This window comes from Macaca mulatta, chromosome 6 (genome assembly GCF_049350105.2).
Source record: "Macaca mulatta isolate MMU2019108-1 chromosome 6, T2T-MMU8v2.0, whole genome shotgun sequence".
In the NCBI taxonomy this organism is placed as follows: Eukaryota; Metazoa; Chordata; class Mammalia; order Primates; family Cercopithecidae; genus Macaca; species Macaca mulatta.
The window spans coordinates 76,464,724-76,489,654 of record NC_133411.1 but is presented as its reverse complement, the minus strand read 5'-3'; the positions used below and the strand labels follow the sequence as shown (position 1 = coordinate 76,489,654).

At 41.6% G+C, this 24,931-nt stretch overlaps 1 long non-coding RNA gene across 1 annotated transcript; it reads left to right on the top strand.

The window, feature by feature from the left end:
- Positions 1-185: 185 nt before the first annotated feature.
- LOC114678809 (uncharacterized) lies at positions 186-24,000 on the top strand. Its single transcript, XR_003730351.2, has 2 exons — positions 186-315; positions 21,288-24,000. It is a non-coding gene; the product is annotated as an uncharacterized LOC114678809 (long non-coding RNA).
- Positions 24,001-24,931: the final 931 nt, after the last annotated feature.

The following is a 24,931-nucleotide window of genomic DNA, read 5'->3' as shown; positions in this document are numbered from 1 at the left end:
GCAGCTTGAACAAAGATGCAGAGGAGAATGTGTTGGACTTGTTTACAAGAACCTAAATACTGAACCAAATTTGAATTTTGAAGATCCTTCTCTTTTTTCATGCTAGGATGATTAATAGCCTTTAGTGTGAATTTATTGTGAGGTGATAAAACTGCTATGAATGCTAAAAGGTATACAATTCTTGTCTTCCTTTTACAGAGAAGGAAACTGAGGCACAAAGAGGCGAAGTCCCGAGCTCACAGTCATGCAACCAGCAGGTGGCGAAACACACCCCCAAGCTGCCTGCCTCCTAAGCATCAAGTTTTGTGGCCTAGGGTGAGAACAGATTTTTGTTTTTCTGGGTGGATATTTGAAAGGGAGGAGCTAAGGTTAGTTCATTGATCCTTCTTCTCTGAAATCCTGACGCAGACTTCACTTCTTCCATGCTAGATCTTGGTGTATGCCCAGCTGGCTAGGATCTCAGGATCTCAGGCAAGCTCTGGTGCTTGTTGCAGGTTGGATAATCTTGTGGACAAAACAGGCTCTAAGTTCAGGAGTCTTATTTTTATGTTGGTCTGAGTTCCTGAGAGAGACAGCAATTAACTTCCTCATTTTCCCTATTTGACATGGACATGAGAACATGAGAATAACAAAGGAACAACCTTTTGCTAGACCATTTTCAGATCCTATGAAAGAAAACGATAAAGGGAAAAGTAGCTCCTGGGGCAAAGTGGAAGCAGATCCTGGAAGAAGTTGCAGGTGGGCTTATGTCAGAGGCGCCCTAGAGTAGGTATGTGAAAAGAGAGCAAGGGAGAGATGGGAAGTCCCTCCTCAAGCAGCAAACACACGTGGGATCCCAGCATGGCTGGAAGCCACCTCTATCACTTCCTTCCCCCAGTGACAATGAAACGGAAAGGGAGCTTGTGACTCACTTCACCTGGCAAGGTGCTGCTGGAACAGGATACTTCCGTGAATCAAGGCTGATTGATCCTATTCTATTTCTAGACACATGTCTTACCCAGAGTTCCTCTCCTTCCGAAAGAGTGGCCACCTCATAAAAGTGAAGAGAACACTGTCGGTGGGAATGTAAAACGGTGCAGCCACCGTGGAAAAACTTATGGCATTCCTCAAAAAATTGAAGAGAATTACCATATGACCCAGCATTTTCACTTATAGGTATAATATATACCCCAAACAGTAGAAAGCAGGGAGTCCAACTGATATCTGTACACCACGTTGATAGAGCATTATTCACAGTAATCAAAAAAATGGAAGCGACCCCAGTGTCCATTGATAGACGAGTAGATAAAATGTGAAGTACACATGCAATGGAATACTATCCAGACTTAACAAGGAAGGACATTCTGACATATGCTTCGACATAGATGAACCTTGAGGACACCATACTAAGTAAAGTAGGCCAGTCACAAAAAGACAAACACTGTATGATTCCACTTACGTGAGATATCAAGAACAGTCAGAGTCTGATATGGCAGGGGGAAATGAGGAGTTGTTTAATGGGTACAGAGTTTCAGTTTTTTAAGATGCAAGAGTTTTGCAGATTATATTGCTTGTACAACAATGTGAGTATACTTAACACTCACATTGTTAATGGTACTCTTCATACTTAAGATGGTAACAGTTATGTTGTGTGTATTTTATCACAAGGAAACAATTTAAAAATTTTAACAAACGAAGAGAAAGCTTGCTTTTGTCTGCTACTTGAATGTAACTATTTGAATTGACTTGAAGGAGGACGCTCTGGGCCAATGTGAAGCTAAGGCGTAGACACAGGAGAAAGGGAGACTGAAGACATTGTTTCTTGACCTGAAAGTGAAAACATGGTTCTGCAGTCATGACAAGCTGAAGGAGACTGGAAGCTTCCCTGAGAGTGAGCTACTGAGCTCTTGCCCCACTCCTTCTCAGAGTTCTCCAGGGACACACATCTCAGTGTCCCCACCTCCCGCTACCACCCCAGCAAAGCCTGGTCCAAACAGTGAAAGATGCCTGTTTGAACTTAGGACAATCAGATCGTTTGCTTATTGGACACTTACTAAGGGTTTCACTGGCATCTTCTGGTTGTAATTCTCTTAGCCTCCTTTAAGGAAGGTCTTATTACGTTGTGCATTTTTTAGATGAGGAAACTGAAGCATAGAGAGCCTTTGAAATCCATCTGATTTAAAAGCTGCTACTTTAATAGATCTCTAATAAATTGACATCTTCTGTGATTGCATTAAATAATTTTTAACAAAAATGAAACAATTCAGTTAAAGATAATATCCAAATGACCAGCTTTACTGGGGTGAAGGAAGGCTAAAAGGAATGAGAAGGTTGCCATTAGGGAATGAGCATGTGTGTGTGTGATGAAGAAAGGTAAAGAGGTATTCATAGTCTAAAGCATTTGGTTGAATTCTTGCAGTTTAGAAACATTAGGTTAGAAGTAGTTAACCAAGTGGAAAAAAAAAAAAAAAAAAAGATACTCAAAATCACTGCGCTGCTTTTGGCAAAGTAATATAACCTGGTAAGTGTACTAAAAATTACCCATTTGGTGAAGGGTAGAGATGCCCCTAAAATAGAATTCCCATTGGCACCTCTTCTTTATGTTCTGCCTTTCAGCTTTATGTACCTCCAAGTTACAGGAAAAGCTCTGCTGAGCACTCTTGGATATTTTGGACTTTTCAACGTGACCTCTCTAAAAACCTCCCCCACCAGTCCCTCCAAAATGCACAACCGGAAACTGTTTCTGCCACAATAGTTCCAAGTTCACATTAGTTACATTTTTGTTTTGGTTTGTTTTTTGAAAAGGGATTTCGTTCTTGCTGCCCAGACTGGAGTGCAGTAGCGTGATCTTGGCTCACTGCAACCTCCACCTCCTGGGTTCAAGCAATTCTCCTGCCTCAGTCTCCTGAGTAGCTAGGATTACAGGTGCTTACCACCAGGCCTGGTTAATTTTGTATTTTCGGTAGAGACGGGGTTTCTCTATGTTGGTCAGGCTGGTCTTGAACTCCCAACCTCAGGTGTCAGTTACATTTTTGGAGGATGAAATGGTATGCTTTGGGTTTAAAAATCCATTATAAAGGAGATGCTTTTCCAACTTTAAAAAAGAAGAACCTGGAATTTTTCAATCCAAAATGGACTGACATTCTTTCAGTTCATCTTGTTTAAATAATGAACATCAGAAGCCTATTGTTTAATATTTTTCAAAAAATAGTAGCATTCTTGAGGTTTGTTTTTGTTTTCAACAGGTCTACTTCATGCTCCAAATATTCATGGACCTTCCCAGGACCTCAACAAAACAAAACCGTGAAGAAAAACCTTGACATGAACCCCAAATAAAACCAGTTAGCAATAGTTTAAGCTAAATTTTGAAACAAATCCATATGGGTTCCTCCCCATAAATCCACCAGTAAATTGTGCAGAATCAGAACTGAAGCCATGCCATTTCTTAAAGTATTGAATTAGAATAAATGAGAACATCTAAATATTTTCCAAACTCATACTCCAGTTGTAATATTCAAGTTCTTAGTTTCTCTCTGTTCATGTTCAACATGAAATACTCCCATTAGTCAGTAGCAAGAGCTGCAACATTTCCACAGGTACTAAAGGATGTGATCAGAGCAGGGAAGATGGCCAACAAGAGGATGCCACTCTAGCGGGTGCCCATCCAAGTCATAACCCATGAATGCTGTGGCTTTATTATCTTGGACAATGGAAAGCTGATCCTGTAATTGGATGATCACCCCTGCTTGTATGCTTTCGAGTAGGGACATACGACAAAAGGAGCTACTGGTTTTGTGATGACGGGTTTCTGGGTAAATCCTAGAAGCAGAAGCAGCTTTTAAGCATTGCAGAGCAAGAGTCAAATGGTTCTGAAAAAAGTTTCAACTCTGGGATGAGTTCTCCCCGCTTCTTTCACTCCTCCACCCTCTCAATCCAAGAACTAGTGAGCAGAGAAGGTAAAGCTGTTTCCTCCAGAAAGATGATCCATATTTTAAACAGCTCTGCGAATGGGGCACTAAGACTCGGAAGATCTGGTTTTCAGTTCGCATTCTACCTTTAACTGGTCTTGAAAATGTGGGCAACTCAATTATCTCGTGGAGTCAGTATCTGCATCTGTACAGTGGGGATATGAATACCTGTCTTACCTACACGGAGCTGTAAGAGCCACAGAATGCCAGCTGGCATGATGTTATTATGTGTATCACCTTGGTTATTTTGAAACATGGTTGATGGATTAGCCTCTCTGTTTCCTCTCGAGCTTTTCCTGCAGAGATGTCTTTTAAACCAAGCATCGCTCTCCCAGTCAGAGACAGGACAGATTAGATAGACAAATGAGAAAGAGAAGTCGGGGGTGGGATGGGAGCACAGCCAATGCAGAAACGGTGATGTGTATTCCTTTAGAAAGGCGAGCAGAGCCATTTTCAGGATTTCAGGGGGCAGGATGGAGACACAGGGGAAGCTTCTGGGTCAGTTCTTGATGGTGTGGGGCTTCAGTATTTCGATACACATTCTCTAAGTCGAAAAGAACATATTGGAGGTTTCCATTCCTTTGGATTTTCCAGGCTTCTAATGACCTCCACCATTCCCAGTCCAGAGGAGGTCATGGGATGATCGAAAGTGGGAGCAACCGGGGCATGAGAGACCCCTAGCTGTGCCTTTTCATTTCGCAGTGGAGGGGCTGCGACTTGGAAGGAGGGCCTGACTTAGGGAACACAGATTTCAGCTCAGAAAATCTAACAGGAATGTCTCTTCTGTGACTGCTAGACAGGCTTGAAACTACTTAGCAATATTCTGATTTTTTTTCTCTCCAATATCAATAAGGGTAAGCACCCAGTGCCTTCTGGCAGCACCCCCAGAAGCTGCCACCGACAGGCCTCCCTTCCCTGCCGGCCGGCCCATGGGCACCCCGTGAGGTGAGTCGGGGCTGCCTCCCAGGAGAGGAAGGCCGAGCCACCAGGCAGCCCGGATTTGTCTGTATGAAGGAGCAGAAATTGATGGCCCACACAGCTCGAGTTTTTGCATTTGTGAGAGAAAAATGTCTTCATAAAAACAACAAGAACAGCAGCCTGAAATAAAAGAAACAAATGGCATCCAGTCAGAGCCCAGGTTCCCTTCCAAGCCCACACCCACACACACCCCTGCGCCTGTTTCATGCTTCTCAGCGTGAGGCGCTGCCTCCAGTGCTTCTTTCAAAATACTGCTGAGAAAGTGCCACAGGACTGTCACGTCGGCAAACTGTTCAGTCCCCCGTTTGAAGCTGAGAGGCTCCAGGCAGGAACTGGGTTCAATTAGACATGATGGAAAAAGGGAGAGGCCCTCCCTGGCCCTGGCTCAGGCCCCTGAGGTGTGCATCACATCTGGCACAAGAACTGCCCAGAAGGGAGGCCCTAGGCTGCCTAGCGGTTCCCAGGGTTTCTGCCTCACTATCAGCTTTTCCCTTGCTTCTGCCTAAGCTATCAGGAGCCCGCAGGCAGCCTGGACCTTGGGGCTTGCACACAGGAGCTCCAGGTCTGATTAGAAAGGAAGCTGGGCTCCTTCTTTTCTACTGAGGCCTGTTTGGAGAGCATCCTGGCCAACACATGTGTAGGGGATCACAATGGGTTACTTAGAATCCCTCCATCCTGGCTTGTGCCTCAAGTCCTTCCCTTCTGTTTCCACACGCCCACGCACAATTTTTTAAAGACTAGAAGAAAATTAATTTGTATTCATAACTAAAAGGATACAGCACTTATAAGTGCAATGGTCAGTATTTTTTTCTGCCTCATTTTCTATCCAATATTTTCTGTGACAATTTGAGTTTTATTTGTATAGTATGAAAAGCATCGGCTGGGCGCAGTCGCTCACGCCTGTAATCCCAGCACTTTGGGAGGCCAAGACTGGCGGATCACGAGGTCAGGAGATCGAGACCATCCTGGCTAACATGGTGAAACCCCGTCTCTACTAAAAATACAAAAAATTAGCAGGGCTGTAGTGGCGGGCACCTGTAGTCCCAGCTACTTGGGAGGCTGAGGCAGGGGAATGGCATGAACCCAGGAGGCGGAGCTTGCAGTGAGCCGAGATTGTGCCACTGCACTGCAGCCTGGGCAACAGAGCAAGACTGTCTCAAAATAAACAAATAAATAAATATAAATAAAAAAGCATCTACTAGGCCACGTGTGGTGGCTCATGCCTGTAATCCCAGCACTTTGGGAGGCAGGCAGATCACTTGAGGTCAGGAGTTCGAGACTAGCCTGGCCAATATGGTAAAACCTCATCTCTACTAAAAATACAAAAGTCAGCTGAGTGTGGTGGCAGGCGCTTGTAATCCCAGCTGCTCAGGAGGCTGAGGCAGGAGAATCCCTTGAACCTGGGAGGCAGAGGTTGCAGTGAGCCGAGATTGTGCCACTGTACTCCAGCCTGGGCATCACAGTGAGACTCTGTCTCAAAAAAAAAAAAAGCATCTACTGTGTGTCTCTGAATTTCTTAATAAGTATTTGCAAAACAAATTGTACATTTCAGCTTGCAAACTAAAAAAAAAGAGGGGGGGGCAATATGTGCTGGGTTAGTTAAATGGAAATGGCCAGCCTTCAGTATAACAAACACTTATTAAGCACCTACTATTTGCCAGTCCTTGTGGTAGAACACAAAGATGTGGAGACACAAAGATGAAAACGACATACTCGCCTCCTAAAAGTTTAAAATTATCCTCAAACTTCCACTTGATGTGAGAACACAAATGATTCTTAACATTGTTTAATTCCCAAATGATTTTTTTAGAGGAATGAGGATGTGTGAGTATCTGTGTACATCTATACAAGTGTCAGGGATCTGAATGTGTAGCTGACAGCATTTAGAAAAGAACAGGCTAGGTGCAGTGGCTCTTGCCTGTACTCTTAGCACTTTGGGAGGCCAAGGTGAGCAGATTGCTTGAGCCTGGGAGTTTGAGACCAGCCTGGGCAACATAGCAAGACCCTCTCTAGACAAAAAATTAAAAAGTTAGCTGGGTGTGGTGGTGCACGCCTGTGGTCCCAGCTACTCAGGAGGCTGAGGCCATAGGAGGGCCTGGGATGTTGAGTATAACAAGGTTACAGTGAGCCTTGATTGTGCCCCTGTGCTCTAGCCTGGGTGACAGAGTGAGATCCTGTCTCAAAACAAACAAACAAAAACAAAACAAAATAAAAGAACAAATCCACTTTACCCACCTACAAGCTGTAAGCTCTCACAATGCTCAGGTCTAAGTACATGATATACATATTTCCTAGATACCTACTGTGAAGTGTGGAACAAAGCCAAGTTCTATGATATATTTGAAAAATCCAGCCAACAGGAAGAGGATACAAAGATGGAATAAGATCCCCGTGTCACCTTGTGGGAGGTAGAAGGGATCAGCGTAGGGAGTTAACAAGAAAACTAAGAAAGGAATGATGAGACTGAATGGAAAAGTAGATTAATGATCGCCACAGTGGAGTGTAGTAAAAGCAATATAAGATCTTCTCTTTCTGTTTATGCTCATTAAAAAATAAAAGATATTGGGCTTTACTACCATTTAACAGATTGTCAGTAGCACATGTGTATAGTGTGTGTGTGTGTATAAACACAGTGTAAGAAGCCTGTCTGAGATTGTATTGTGCAGAGCCTAAGTTAGCCACACGGATGGACAGAAGCCACATGGAGGAGCACCAAGGCACCACATGGGTGTGGGAATCCTCCTTAGATCTTGTAGCCCAGCTAGCTACCCCCTGAATATAGCTGAGTGAGGGACCCAGCCATTATCACTGGAACAGAAGAGCCAGCTGAACCCTGCCTGAATTCCTATGCCACTGATTATGAGAAATAGTAAATTATTGATTTAAGCCACTAAGTTTTAAAGTGTGGTTTGTTTCACAACAATAGATAATAAAACGGTCATATTCTTACAGTTTGGTAATTAGCCCGGGAGACAAACATATTTATCAAGATTTCTCTCTTTACATGATGGTACCTTAAATGTGAAAAACAAAATTCTGATGGTCAAGAGTATATAGTCAATGAAATCTTATGGCTAGGCTAAGCCCAGAAAACAATGAGGCAGCCACAACAAATTAACAAAGTATTATGTTAAAAAATTTATTTTTGAGACAGGATCTCACTGTGTCACCCAGGCTGGAGTACAGTGGTGGAATCTCAGCTCACCACAGTCTCAACCTCCTGGGTTCAAGCAATCATCCCGCCTCAGTGTCCCAAGTAGCTGGGACTGCAGGCACTCACTACCATGTCCTGTTAAGTTTTGTATTTTTTATAGAGATGGGGGTTCACCAGATTTCCCAGGCTCATCTTGAACTCTTGAACTGAAGTTATCCTCCTGCCTCAGCCTCCCAAAGTGCTGGGATTGCCCGGCTGAAAGTGTCACCTTAAAAGAGAAGTTGCATATGGTACAGAAGACTTAGAGTGGGAGATATTTTACAATAATCAAGAATCTATGCATGGGTAATTTTTTTACCTTTTCCTTTGGCAAAAGTTTTCTCCCTTCCAGCCTTTGGAGTTATTTCTTTCTTTAGCTGTATCTGCCAGCTTCTCTGTTACCTTCTTCCCTTTTATTGTTGGGGGCTGGATGCCTGGAAACCACATTTTCCAGCATCCTTGCCAACAGATTTCCAGGTCATATATTGACATGAGATTAAGAAGGTACAAGAGAGGTAGAAGCCACATAATGCTACTCTGCAGAAGAGAGCAAACGTGTGGGTTTCAGCAAATACCAGATTTTGTATTGGCTCCCTGACATCTCCCTGTGAATCATCAACGTCAGTGTTAGAAGCAGATGATACCATCACTGGCAGTTTCCTGTAGTCCCTGAGACCTTCTGTCTCTGAAAGCTAGCAGCAAATTTGAAAGTTTGTGGCTTTCGCTGAACTTCTTTCCCTGACCTTTCACCCTTGACCTTTCATAGCCCTTACAGGAGTTTTGTATGCATCCAATTCCTTGTATTAAATTCTTTTCCTGCCTGAAATACCTAGAGTGGTTTCTGTTTTCCCTTCCTAATTCTGATTATGTGTCTAAATCTCGTTTAGACTTAACGAAAGTCAAGATACAGAATTTCTCTTTACACACACATATGCATTTTACAAACAGCTACAGACCTCCATAAAATGTGCAACGTTAGGCCAGGTGTGGTGACTCATGCTTGTAATCCCAGTGCTTTGGGAGATTGAAGTGGGAGGATTGCTTGAGGCCAGGAATTTGAGACCAGCCTGGGCAACATAGCTAAACCCCATTTCTACAAAAAAAAAGAAAAACTTAATGAGGCACAGTGGTGCATGCCTGTAGTGCCAGCTGCTTGAGAGGCTGAGGTGGGGGGATCACATGAGCCTGGGCGTTCAAGGTTCAAATTTTATTTTTTTAAAATGAAATTTGAAACACAAATACACATAATACAGCATAAAAGGAGATGAATATGGAGGAATCAGAGAATGGAAATAAGAATTAATAAAAGGTATAGTTGAGGCTTGAGATGCTGAGGTGGGGGGATCACATGAGCCTGGGAGTTCAAGGTTCAAATTTTATTTAAAAAAAAAAAAATTTGAAACACAAACACACATAACACAGCATAGAGGAAGATGCATATGGAGGAATCATAGAATGGAAATAATTAATAAAAGGTATAGTTGAGACTCTGTCGAAAGGGAAAATTAGTATTTTTCCTTTCACATAATCAAAGTTTTATAGGTAGGGTTACCAGATTTAGCAAAGAGACAACTGGTTACCTAGCTAAATTTGAATTTTGTATAAACAATATTGTAGGCAGAATAATATTCCACAAAAGATGTTTACGTTCTAATCCTTGGAACCTGTGACTGTATTATGTTACTTGGCAAAAGAGACTTTCAGATGTGATTAAATATATGAACCTTGAAATGGGGAGAATTGCCTGGATAATCCAGGTAGGCCCAATCTAATCAAATAAGGTCTTAAAAGTGGACAATCTTTGCCAACTGCAATCACAGAGAGATCTGACTGAGGAAGAAGGAGCAGAGAGATGTAACATTGCTGGCTTTGATGATGAGGAAGAGGGCATGAACCGAAGAGTGTGGGTGGCCCCAGAAGTGGGAAAAGGCAAGAATACACATTGTCTGCTAGGACCTCCAGGAAAGAATGGGGGCCTGCCCTGTTGACACCTTGATTTTATGCAGTGAGATGCATAGTAGACTTCTGGACTACAGAACTGTAAGGCAATAACTGTGTTGTGTTAAAGCCACTAAGTTTGTGATAATTTGCTACAGTAGCATTAGAAAATGGATACAAGTAACAGAGAATTTTTTAATATGTTTGGTCCATGCAATATTTGGAACACACTTATCCTAAAAATTATTTCTGTTTTGAAGTTAAAATTTGACTGAATACTGTATTTTACCTGGCAACCCATTTTATAGGAAACTGGGATTCCGGAGCTCTTATACATCCCTGCCTCTATCTATCCATTCATTTCTATATCAGTTTGGGGAACTTACTATGTGCCAGGCAGTAAAAATAGGCAATTTACCTATTGTATTTCATCTAACTCTCACAACACTTTGGTGTAGGCATTAATTATTGTGCCATCTTATGAACAAGGTAACTGAGTCTATGCAAGGTTAAAGAGTTGTTCAAGGTACCACAGTGGAGGAGTTGGGGGTAGCTCAGGTCTGTCTGACTGTAAAGCCCATGCCGCTAAGCTCTGTGTCTAGTTTGCTAGGCTGTCACTTCATTCCTCAGTTTGCTTTCATTCCCGGGGACCCAAAAGGTAGCCTCTACTGTTGCTTCCACATTCTCGCCACCCACTCTCTCCTATAGACCAGTCATCTGATATCCGTCCCCACCTCTTTACAACAGGGAAACTGCTTTCTCAAAGGTCACCGATGGCCTCTAATCTGCCATCATTTCTTAGTCATCCTACTCTTGACCTTCTCTGTAGCATGTGGCTTTGTCGTCTCCCTCTCCACACATCCACCGAGCTTTTCTGTCGTACTTCTCTGCCTCTCTGATTATTGCTTCCGTCTGCTTACTCATCTCATTCTTTACAATGGTATGCGAAGCCTGGTTCTGTTCTTCCTCACTCTCATTTTCTCATTTTAAAACTCCCTTGGAAATCTCACTCATGGTCAAGCTTCAACTTCCATCTCTGCTGATGATGCTCCAATGTTACCTTCAGGCCTGCTTTCTCTCTCTGCAGCTCTCACCTCATGTTTCTACAACTGCCTGCTGGACAATCCCAGACAGACAATTAAAATCAGGCCCACCTCCACCTCAGCTTACCTGCCCTTCCTCCCCGGTATGAAAGGTCTGGTGCTCTCCAGATACAGAGTCTGAGTCCATTTCATTTTTGACTCTTGCTTTTTTCCCTAAATGAAGTAACCGAGTAGTTCCTGGTCCCAGTGTGTTGTTCGTGATACCTTTTGCATTCCTTTCTTCCTCTCTCTGGCAGTTCCCACTGGTCGGGCTCCTGTGGCCTCACACTTGGACTGCAGCCTCCTAAGGTCCTTGACCTTGCCACACACCTGGGAGACATTACAGCCTGGACTTCACTCTCAGAACAGATTCAGCCCCTCCAAGATTGGGTCGAGGCCACAGATGTTTGTAAGTCTCCCCAGGTGTGTTAGCTTTCTATGGCTGTTGTAGCAGTTTACCACCAACTCACTGGCTTAAAAGAACACAAATTTATTTTCCTATGGTTGTAGTTCTGTAGACCAGAAGTCCAAAATGGGTTTCACTGGGCTGAAATTAAGGTGTTGTCCTCCGGAAGCTCTAGTGGAGAATGTGTTTGCTTTCTTTCCCCATTCTTGTTCATAGCCCCATCTTGTTGCCTTTTCTCCCCCTACTTCCCTTGTCACTCGGCCTTCTTCCTCTGGGGTAAGTCACATCTCCTTCTGCCTCCCTCTAGAGGGACACTTGTGATTACATTTAGGGTCTACCTGGATAACCTGGGGTACTCTCCTCCTCTCAAGATCCTAAACGACATCAGCAAAGTCTCTGGCCACATAAACAAACATTCACAGGTTCCCAGGATTAAGGCCTGGATAATCATGGGGGCTGGTATCAGCCTGTCACCTCAGGTGGCTCTAGTTGGCAGCCAAGCTTGAGAACTAGTTTTGTGACTGAGCGTCCTTTCTGCATGCTCGTCTCTCAATCCTCTTGCTCACCATCGTCTTCACACACCCTGTGTCTTATGACATGCTTCTGAGTGCCACCACAGTTCCCCTCTGCCTTTAGAACGCATCGTAAACTCCTCAGCCTGGAACACAGCCTAGCTCGCACAGACCTGAGGACTCCTTACAGACACGTTATGCTCGACCACTTTCCCACATAAACGCTTCGCTTCAGGTAAACTGGTTTTCTCAGAATATATTTGGCATTTGGATGGGTTTATTTTGTTTGTCCTGTTTCTCCAACATTAAGCCTTTCCCCATCCTCCTCTGCTTTCTCAGAGCTAACCCTGGTGTCAAGCCATATTAGCTTCCTCAGGCTGCTATGATCTATCACACTGGGTGACTTGAATGATGAGGTATCATCTCAGGAGTCTGGAAGCTAGAAGTCTGAAATGAAGGTGTCGGCAAGTTTGGTTTCTATGGAGGGCTGTGAGGGAAGGATCCATCCAAGGCCTTTCTTCTTGGCTTGTAGAAGGCCATCTTCTTTCTGGATGTGTCTCTTTGCAGATTTCCCCAACCAGTCATATTGGATTAGGCCCATTTTAATGAACTCAATTTTAACTTGATTACCTCTGTAAAGACCCCGTCTCCCAATAAGGGCATGTTCTGAGATACAGGGGGTCAGGACGTCAACATGAATTTGGGGGGATACAATTCGACATTAGCCTATCACAGTCCTTTTTGATTACTGCTGTCTTTCTTCCTCTACGCCACAGGCTGAAGTTCTCTGCCTTGTTTAAATAATACAGCCATCCCTGTCCATCCACTTGGAAAAATGACACACGAAGCCTTGATTGCGTCGCTTTGGTTGTTGTCTTTGAACAGTTACTTTGTGCATGTGTGGATGTGCATACATGTGTGTTCTCTCCGAATAGCTCCTTGAAGATAGCCATTGCATCTTCTTCATCCCATTGCACTCATGATACCTACGATGCATGTGTTTGGTAAATATTTTTTTTTTATTTCAGAAAACTTGAGAGAGTTTAGTTTGGGGTAAGGAGTGGACAGATAAATGATCTGATATTGTATAGCATTGGATGAGGGATCTCTTCAATATCTTTGTTGGAGAGAATCTAAAAGAATGTGCTCAGGTGGCCTGGTGCCTCAAAGCTACAAGCTGACCAAACAGAGGAGGAGAGAGGAGAGAAAAGACAATCAAGTCTCTAGATACTTAGATGAATTCGTGTAAAAACCGGCTGAGTCTGGTTAACAGCATTTGCATCAGCATCATCCCTGACCTCAACAACCCCAGCCCTACCCTCCAGTGACAGCGTGGTGCTTCGGAGGGCTTATCAGGCTGACGCAGGAACCCCGAATCAGGCACTCTGCCAACACCTTGCTGGGTGGCCTTGCATCACCCTCTGCTTTTTGAGTACTCCTCTGCCTACCAGGCAGAAACGCACTGGCCACTTCCACAGAAGCAGTGCACAAATTAGTGGGTAGGGGACTATCAGCTGGAGAAACGTAAAGAGTTGCCAGAATGTATGTCCTTAGCATGAGAGACTAGAGAACCAAAACTGGAGGAGTCTCCCATATTAAAAAGACGTGCTGGAGCACACACATGTGTCACTCCTGCAGAGAGGAATATATCCGAGCCCCATTAAGAAAATCATGAGACAGAGACTTGAATCAACTTCTATAAACTTCTTTGACCTTGAAATAGCTCAGAATTGTAAACACCTGTATTTCGTCTGGATTATCTGGACAATTGCTTAGCCCTTCCTGTATCCCACCGAAGTCTCCAGTGGACCCTGTGACTTCTCTACACTTATTTGACATTTCTAGGCTCCAGTTCCTGCTTCTTTAGTTTCAGCTTTGTTTCCTGTTATCATGCCCAGGTCACACCAGCTGTCCCTTCCTGGTGTTGACTCTGGGAGAGATAGAAGCCTGCTCCAGCTTCATCCCAACCTCCCCATAGGTGGGGGCTTTCCAGGGACTTTTTTAGCTCGATGCCCATATCAATTTCACACCCTCCCGGGGGAAGCCTGGGCCCCCAGGAATGGCTACCTCCTCTGCTGCCATTCCTATGTGTTTACCAAGTCTCATGTTGGTCTCCTTTCTTGCTGCAGCTGCCACACTCAGAGAAAGAAGAGGAATCTTCAGGCATCAGATGCTTGCTTGAGTGGGCTGCCTTTCCCTCTAAGGGCTCTGAGAGTGGAGTCGGGTTCTTCCCCACGGCCTCTAGCACTACTGGAGCAGCTGGAGGTTATTTTTGCAGTAAGGGCATTAAAGGAACAAGAAGTACAGTTGCCCAGGGCTTTCCTCCCTGTGCGACTGCACAGGAGGTCAGAGGTTAGGGTGGAGCAGGGCAGGCTGAGTCAGCTCCGTGGAAAGTGAGCTGGGCTGCTGTCAGCCTGATCCACATACTTTCTCAAAGCCCCCTCCGTCTGCTCTTTCCTTTCAACCTCTAAGCTTATTCCCAAGAGACTATGGGTCTGGATTATCTCATTTTAGTCCACCAAGCTGTTCAAACAGCTCTTAACATTTGACCTTCCCTCACCCTATCCTGTGCAGATTTGGAACACAGTTTCTTTCTCTGTTCTCTATCTAATGATCTACCTAGCTTTAATATGCATGCGCTATAAATTCTTTATTGTTCATGCATAGATGTAATCTCTCTTTTTATATGTTAGTATATCTTTGTGTGATCATCCATATCAGTGCTATGGCAACATAGTGAGATCCTGTCTCTATAAAAAATGTTTTAAAAAATAGTCAGATGTGGTGGTACGTGCCTGTACTTAGGAGACTGAGGTGGGAGGATCACTTGAGCCCAGAAGGACGAGGCTGCAGTGAGCTGTGATTGTGCCGCTGCACTCCAGCCTGGGTGACAGAGTGAGGGCGGTGGGTGGGGGAAGAGGGGAGTTAAGTAATTTGCTTCATACCAAATTGCATTCTGTAATTTTAGGTTTGTATGTAAGGAACAGAAAAATCCAAAATTAACAATCTTAAACAAAATAGCTCAAGAAAAATGAGTGGGTTTCTCTCGTGTAAAAGAGTGGAAAAAAGCAGCACCGGGTGGGTAAGGGGGATCTGCTCCTGGAAATCCTCAGAAAATAGTTCACCATGTTGTTACCTGTATAGTGTGGTCTCATTATCATAGTCCAAGGTGGCGTCTGTTTCCAGGCAGCAGGAAGGGTGAAGCATTGAAAAGGCAAAGAGCATGTGTCAGCCAACTCTCATATGAGGGTCCCAGAAATTGCTCTAACATTTTTGCTTACTTCTCATTGACCAGGACTTAGTAACATGACTACACTTAGCTGCAAGGGAGGCAGGGTAACATGGCAACATGTTCTTTATTTAGGACAGTCTTGTGTCTGCTGAAAATTATATTACCAGAAAAGGTGAAAATGAGTAGTAGAGGACAACTAGCTGGCTCTGCCACAATTTTTTTAAAAAATAAATTTTAGGGGGCTTTTGGTAGAATGATGAGTATGTATTTCTAAGAAGCAAACCAAAGATTTGTTCGTAAAGTGCAAATCATTACCTATCCAGATACAAACACACAAATTTATATGTATGTAAATACTTGAGCAATAGTATTACATTTTAAGTCAAGTAGACAGAGTAAAGAGTTTATTGGGAACTTATTTATTTTTTTTTTTGGTTTTGAAGCATATTTTCTTTTTTTTGTTATTTTGTTATTTTTATTTTTTTATTTATTTATTTTTATTATACTTTAAGTTCTAGGGTACATGTGCACAACGTGCAGTTTTCGTACATGTGTATACATGTGCCATGTTGGTGTGCTGTACCCGGCAACTTGTCAGCACCCATCAACTCGTCGTTTACATCAGTTATAACTCCCAATGCCATCCCTCCCCCTTCCCCCCTCCCCACAATAGGCCCCAGTGTGTGATGTTCCCCTTCCTGTGTCCAAGTGATCTCATTGTTCAATTCCCACCTATGAGTGAGAACATGCAGTGTTTGGTTTTCTGTCCTTGTGATAGTTCGCTGAGAATGATGGTTTCCAGCTGCATCCATGTCCCTACAAAGGACACGAACTCATCCTTTTTTACGGCTGTATAGTATTCCATGGTGTATATATGCCACATTTTCTTAATCCAGTCTGTCACTGATGGACATTTGGGTTGATTTCAAGTCTTTGCTATTGTGAATAGTGCCACAATAAACATACGTGTGCATGTGTCTTTATAGCAGCATGATTTATAATACTTTGGGTATATACCCAGTAATGGGATGGCTGGGTCATATGGTATTTCTAGTTCTAGATCCTTGAGGAATCGCCATACTGTTTTCCACAATGGTTGAACTAGTTTACAATCCCACCAACAATGTAAAAGTGTTCCTATTTCTCTACATCCTCTCTAGCACCTGTTGTTTCCTGACTTTTTAATGATTGCCATTCTATTGGGAACATTTTTAAACTATTTCTATAAATAGGAATGACTTGTCCTGGAATGTTTCCTTCAGGATTGCAATAATCTTCTGAGCCATTAAGTTAGTCAATGACCTTGAGCAGCTCAGCCAGGCAACAGATGATGAAATCTCTGATATCCTTGGGGTCCCGGTTGGCAGAATCATTTCAGCTTAGTGCTAGGAAACAATGGCCCATGGACTAGCAAGTCCGCATATTCCCTCACAGAAGAGTAATCTATTGGGGGAGACTTTGACACCTAAGTTTCAGCAAGCTGTGCGGAAAGTATGAATATATGTGTGTTGGTACTTGTACAGACTGGAAATCTGTCTTCAGGAATTAAATGAAGTACCTCATGAAATAAGGTACTTAATAGAAATTTCTGGTGCCCTTGTTGGCAAAACTATCCCTTGGGTGATAGTCTCTATCCAACAGAAATCAAAATAAACTTTTGAGTTTTCAGGTTAACTTTTTTAAAGGGGCATGAAACATTTTTATTTAATCTTGTTCTTTTCTCTTTCTGTATCAAACAAGAAAAGATATATATATATATATATATATATATATATATTTTTCCACCAGAGGTATTAAAATGCTGCAAGGGAGCAGCCTCTGGCTTGACCAGAAACACATAAACTTGAAACTATGAATGTTGGTTTGCACATATGTTAAGTTAAAAGTAATGATATATTTTTAAGTCATTACATTAAAAAAAAAAAAAAAACTTTGTTAGCTAAAGCAGAAAAGTAAAATTCAATTAGGAGCACACCTTAGCAAAAAGAAAATCTTTTTACCTATGATGCTCAGATGCTTTTATAAGGCTTATCTCTCCACAGTCCCATAGTCCCATTATAAGAGCCCTCTACAGTACATTTCTGAGTGCCAAAAAGTTATTTTATTAACTGTGCTTAGACGAATCTATTAACAAGGTCAAATAGTCCCAGGCAAAACAATAAACTAGGAAGATGTTGTGCAAACATGGATGTGTTCTCTGACATGCAGAATTTCTGTGGCAGTTTTGGCTTTGTCACTTTATACATTACTACAAGCAATTCTGGACATAAAACAATTACCTTGCAATTGAGCTCCGCTACTCAGTTTCTATGTCTGAATTTGCATTTGTGTTTCTATCCCTTTAGCACTACTGAAGACCAAAAGGCATCATAGCATGATGAGTAGAAGCAGAATTCACAATTTAAATGAGGAAACTGAATAGTGAAGAAATTGAATACCCTCAGCAATTGGCAGCCTAGTCATGCCTTGTTCAAAAAGACTCAGTCATAGTGGTCAGCGTCAAGACCCTGTGGCTAGCAAACATGTTAGTTCGCACCCATCTTTGCACTCAAGCACATGGAGCAGTTCATAAGGGGACAGTACAGGTAGTTATAAAAAGACAGTAGAAAACTTCTTATTCAATGGAATTCAATGGGTTTTTTCCTGCTAGTATTGCATTTTGAAACACAGTTTTAAATGGCCCATGAACCTAATTGGTTTAAAATGAGTTAATTTTTTAAAGAAAAATTACAATAATGTCTTAAATAATACCTTATCAAAAGCAAAAGAATCAAGTCCAAAAAATGAGACATAAAGCATGCAAATGTATTTGTCTTATTAAATCAATCTAGATGACTCTGTTTCAGGAAAACAAAGCCATCCTTATTAGATTACTTTTGCTAATTTGAATTTATAGTTAGTATAGCTTATTTCTTTGGGATTTAGAGTTGTACTACAGGTGTGTACATGTGTTCAGTACCTATAAGAATTTTTATAATTAAGTAAAATGATAAAACACTGAAAATCCTAAAATGTAAAATTTTTCCTTTTAAAAGAGACCATACAAATAGTTTGCAAAACAGACCAGAAGGGTAATTTTTAGTGTCTCCTTTGCCCACATTTCAGTATCGTCTCCCACCAGAACTTTCAGACCCACTGCTTCCCTCCCACAATTGTTAAGGAGCCCCACAGCTGAACCCAACCAGCCTGAGTCTCATCTAACACAAAGCTACCCTTTCTGAGTAGGAGACAGACTTTTACCCTAATGAGCACTGGTGAAATGTCAGAAGGTTAGTTTAATAAACAAGGTACAATAAATGAAGAACATTAATTCATATTCAACACCAGAAAGCAGAGATGAAGCAGGTGTCAGTTGGGCTGAGGGCCAATCCTATAGAGTGATCATTTAATAAATTGAATTGGAACTGTCATTGTAGGAACTGGGGCATATAAGAAGGGTTCTTTTGAAAGTTTCCAATAATCAAATTTAATGTGGCCTATTATAATTTTGAGTCTTTCCTAAGGCTCACAAATTTAATTTGTTATCCATTTATGAAAATATTTTACTGTCAAACAGCTTTTCATTTTCCTTGACTTTAATGGGTCCATTCTCCTCTCGTTCTTTGGCTACACCCATTCCTGCCTTTATTGTCCCCAAAGCCCATTACCTCTGTATGTGTGCACTTAAACTCATACACACACACAGGCACACACCCCCCTTGGGGACAGAAGGTGTTGATAAACTGTATAAAATACTTGGGAGTAACAAGAAGCAGAACAAAAACTGGAGTCAAGGTGAGAGAAAAATTAAATGCATTTTATTTTCTTTGGATATCAAGTAGAAATGTTGTAATTACATATTTTAATTCATGACTTTACATTTCTCCTTCTGGAACACAGATGTGCTTGTTGAGCAACTTTCTCTTCTGTCTCACCTTATTAACATCCTGAAATAATACAACCTTCAGCCAACCGCTGGACTGCCTGAACTGTCTTTTTTGCTGGAGATCTTGAGTCTTACAGGTTGTGAATTGCAGAGCCAACATGAGAGGATACTCCTTTTTCCCACCCTTGCAGGAAGTTGTAACACACTGACACTAGGAAGGCTGATTTATATCAGTCCCCTGGGGAAGGATGCTTCGTTGACAAAGACAAGTAGAGTAAACAGAATTTGGCCCATGACTTGGTTCTGTCTGAGTTTTGTAGTGAGAAAAACAGAGCATTCATTTGTGTACCTTCAAAGACATTCTCAAGACATGCTATCCCTTAAATTTGCAAGCGAGTAATTTGTATTATCAAAGGCTCTCTGACGAGTGATCTACAGAGCAACCTTTGGGGATGTTAAGGCAAACGGGGCCAGGTTGGATTTTTCAGAGGGCACATGGTTTCCTCAGCACTTTATCAAAGTCTGTCAGGATATGGGCAAACCTCCCCTGATAAGCTGGCTCTTCTGTGTAACTTGAGCTTCTTTCTTCCTTTCAATGTTCTAAGGTTGCCTTTTAAGCAAAAAATATGAAGAAGATTTTGTAAAAATTGTTTTCAAGCTTTACATTTTTTAGTCTGCTTAGTTGGAGGCCAAATGGGAAGGGGTTTATATGTTAGTATAACAACAAAAATATAAATCTCACAGCTAAGGAGCTCTAACTAACATTTCCTATAGTGACAGTACAATAGATATGTTTACTTTATATAGGAGAAGAGAAAATGTAAGTCACTAAGCCGCTGTAAGGGTCAGGTATAAAATGAAGATGGTATTAAACTTGAAGGCTGAGATTATATAAGTAAGTCACTTACTACAGTGTTGCATATATGAAATAGCTTTCGTGAATATAGATGTATCGGGAAGCCCTTACTTAGTTGTTTGAGAAAACAGCCATTTATTCAGCTTATTTAGGCTGCAATCAGCATAGTGGTTCTTCTTGTTTTAGCTGGGCTACCTCAGGAATCACAAGTCAGTGGCAGATCAACTAGGTATCTCGGCTTCTGGGATATGGCTGGCTGTTGCCTGGGACAGTGGGACCAATGGCCCACATGTCTCTCAACCTCCAAGCCAATCTGGGCTTATTCACCTGGGGATTTCAAGGGTCCAAAAGAAAGAAAGACATGCAAGAACGTGAGCCTAGACTCAGAGCTGGCACATTATCATTTCTGCTGTATTTTATTGGCCAAAGTGAGTCATAAAGTTAGCCTAGATTCAAAAGGTGATCAAGAGATTCACCTCTTACTGGAAGGAGCTGAGACGTCACACGGCAAAGGACATGGATATAGGGAGGCATGAAAATTTGTGGCAATTTTTGTCATGTACCACAATAAGCATATATTGTGTCATGTAATTGTATTTCTTTATACTTTATTTCACAATGACTTTGTTAGCCCATAGCAAACACAAACACAATGATACGGTAACATGTACCTAATTTTGAAATTAAACTAGGAGTAATATAAATTAGAGCAGGGGGTCAAAGTCACAGTTCTTATAATGAAGAACATGCTACTGCAAACAGTGAAGTCTTCATTGAATCTTTCAAACCTCGAGATGCCAGGCTTAGCCCAAAAGCCTATCAGATAAGACGATGACATAAAGTGAGAGCAACGGAGTCTTTGAAACACGACCTGCATAGAGCATATGTTGGGACTGGGTCAAGAGTTAAGGGATCAGTGGTGTGATTGCCTGGGTCCCTCTCTTGAACCCTTTATGGCTGCTATTCAAGCAACTCGTATGAGGCTTTTGTGATGCAGAAGAAAGGGCTCTGGAGCCAGAGAGTCTTGAAGAACATTCCAGTTGAGAAACTGGGATTTGAACCTTGTTCTGTGTGGCTTTTCTTCTCAATATTCTCAAGTTGAGGCTGATGATGCTTTTAGGCAGAATGTAAGTCATGTGAAAAAAGTGTTTTAGATGTTAGTAATGACACCTTCCTGCTGATTGTTTACCTCAATTTATCTTGTTTCCCAAAAAATGTGAGTAACTTCCTTTCAGAGAAGGATTGCATCTCAGTTCTACTTCTTGGTGTCATCCACAGGTACAGCCCAAAGCACAGCATATTCATGAAGTCCATGAACATTCTGAATCTTGACCCCAAATGAGATTCCCAAGAATAGTTTCCAAACCCAAAGCAATGACGCTGTCCAGGACATGGAAGGAAGAAGATTTTCGTACCTTTGAGCCTTTTATCATCTCAGGTCTCCAAGTGTTTCTGGGACTGTGGGACATTAGGAGTATTTTGTAACACAGTGGTTCTCTTGGAAGTGTATGGGTGGGGGTTGCTTTTTACTAAAGCAAGTCTGTGGCTTGGTGAGGCTGCATCATTTGCATCTGTCTCTGTGAAAAGATAGTGGGCCATGATGCAGGAAGGACTTTGGGCCTCGACTGAGTCAACCATTCATTTATATTTCCTACGTGTCTACTATGTATGTTCTAGGCTCTGGGAATGTGAACGAGAGAGACAAAATTCCTGCTCTTACGAAAACCATACATTATTTGTATCTTCTGGATTATAATGTCTATCCATGGAAACCAAGGGGAAAGTAGATAAAAATAAATGCATAAGTTGAATTCAGATAATGATAAATGGGATTTTTCTTAAAGCAGGGTGTTGGGATAGAGAGCAAGTGGTGCTGGGAGGAGAGGTGGGCACTATTTCAACTGGGTAGCATGGAAGACCTCACTGGTAAAGAGGAGATTGGAACTGAGATGTAAACATACAGAAGGAGCTAACCATGTAGCTCTTTCCAAGCATAGGGTTAGCAAGGATAAGCTTGGTGTATTTAAAAAACTGCAAAGATGGCATGATTGAAGATGCAGAGGGCAGGGCTGAAAGGGAGGAAGGAAGCCAGAGCTGGGCAGAAGTCAGATCATGTGGGTCCATGTAGCCCTTATAGACTTAGTAAGAATCTGGAAAACTTCTTGGTAATGTTTTTAATTGGAGGGTTTTAAGCAGGGGAATTATATAATTTGATTTACACCGATAAGCATTGTTTTTGAAAAAGGCACTTGCTTACATCACATATAATAATTTTCTACTTAATTCAGAGAACTGTATGTTATTCTATGTTCTGGTGAGAAATGGATAATGAAGATGAACATGTCTCAATTCCAGTAAAAAATGTGATGACAAGATCCTAAGGGTATAATGTGATTTTTAAAATGACATCGAACACCAGGGCTGCTTTTTTTTTAGAGAAGATTCTAGGGAGGGAGGTTATTTTGAGATAAGATGTTATTGAGGAAACCCTCCAAAATAAAAGGCCAATGAGGAAGAGAAAATCTTAGTGCAAGCATATACATTTAGTTCTGAGTTTCAAATCTTTAGGTCTGATAGCTTTTTAAATGTAACTGCCATTAGTGACTGACACCTTGGTTCAAAGCCAGAGTACATGAAAGCTTTGTTTACTTGAATTAAATTTCCAATATGCACAGCTAACTCATATCTGATAAAAACTTAGAATGTTCCTTGAAATATTCTGGAATGGAGGACCACATGGCCTAAGCACTAATAATGGCCACTCTGCCATGGACTGAGTTTAATATCACAGTGCGGTCTGAGGACCTGTCTGTATTTATATGTGTTCAGAGACTTCAGAAATGGGCCCTTTGCTCTCAGCCTGCCCTGTTCCCCATTATTTTCTAGGGAATGAATACTCTAGTTTAAGAATCCTGAGTGGGTGATTAATATTAGTGACAGTATATGCATCTATCTATGTCATTCATTAGACCTTGCCTTGCAGATTCCTGAACTATTCATGACATGTTTGTGAATTTTCTACTTGTACTAGTATGCTGTTCTGTAGCAAAATAGGCCTTCTCTGAAAATATAAATATTAGGAATTATGGGAAATAAAAATTTTTCTCTGTACAACTATTAGAATGGCCAAAACTCAAAACATTACCAATATCAAACGTCGGTGAGGATGGGAAGGAAGCAGGAGGCACTCTTGTTCATTGCTGGTGGGGATGCAAAATGGCACAGCCACTTTGGAAGGCAGTTTGGCAGTTTCTTACAAAACTGAACATACTCTTACCATATGGTCCAGCATCATGCTCCTTGGTAACTTATGTCTACACAAAAACCTGCACAGGAATATTTATAGCGGCTTTATTCATAATTGCCAAAACTTGGAAGCAACTAAGGTGTCCTTCAGTAGGTGAATGGATAAAAAAAAACTGTGGTTCATCCAGACGCCGGAATATTATTCAGCGCTAAAAAGTAATGCGCTATCAAGCCATGAAAAGACATGGAGGAAACTTAAATGCATATTACTGAGTGAAAGAAGCCAATCTGGAAATCCTGCATACTACATAATTCCAGCACCATGACGTTCTGGAAAAGACAAAACTATGGAGATAGTATAAAGATCAGTGGTTGCCAGCGGTTGGGGGAAGGATGAATAGGCAGATCACAGAGAATGTTATGGCAACGGAGCTATTCTGTATCTACTTTGATACTATAATGGTGGATACATATCATTATATGTTTGTCTAAACCCATAGAATATACAACACCAGGAGTGAATCTTGATGTAAACTATGAACTTCGGGGGATAATGACATGCCAATGTGGGTTCATCAGTTTTAACAAATGTACTGCCCTGGCACAGATGTTGGTAGTGGGAGAAGCCATACATGTGTGGAGATATGGCGTATATGGTAAATATCTGTTCCTTTCACTCAATTTTCAGTGAACCAAAACTGCTCTAAAAATCTGTTTTTAAAAAATAAATAAATGAAAGCTATAATTTATTTCTCAGTTTTTATTGAACACCTACTATGGGCCAAGAACTAAAAATTAATGTTGGGATTCAACGATAAACAAAAAATACAGTGTACTGGCTTTTCTGATAGAGAAGTAAGAAGTATGTTGGTTACAATGGGAATATGTGCAAGGGGACTGCCTCCTGATTCTGGAGATTAGGAGAGTTCCCAAGTGATATATAAACAGAGATCTGTGAAATAAAAAGGAGTTTGGAAATGTGTAGGGCTAGAGAGAAAGAAGGTAATTATATTGGAGGAAAGAGTGCTTATTGGAGGAAAGAGTGCTTAAGGTAGAAGAGACATGAGCAGATTGCAAAAGGGAGTTAGAATGAGGATGGAGAACATGGAACTGAACGTGGCTCAGGTAGGCAGGAAGTAGATGAAATCAACATTAATGACTTAGTGCTGAAATTTCCAACCACTTGGGAATTCAACATCTTTTCATTGTTTAATCTTAATTACCTTTTTATCTTCTCTGTCATGTCTCTCAGAATTATATACTTAATTCTCAAATATAGGTGAGAGTAAATATATGAGAATGCTTAGACAAGCCTGTGACACACATTGAAGAAGGTATAATGTATTTATGTGAGGTGATTGAAACGGAGAAAAGGAGACTGAGTGACGGACTCCATGTCGCACAGGGGCTGAATGGAGGAGCTGGGATTCAAATGCAGGCGACCTGACTTGAGTCTTCGCTTTCAGTCAGTTTCTATGCTGCTTGTGAAGTGTTCCTGTCAGAAATACCACTGTAGCATATTAATATTTCAGCCCACATTCCCTAAAAAGCCAAGCCCGAGCCAAAAGCCTGTATTAGTGGAACAGAAATTCTATTAATATAATTTTTAATATCAATAGAATATTTTGATGGCTTACAGGATGTTTTTGGCTCACTTTCTTGCAAACGTATTAAGT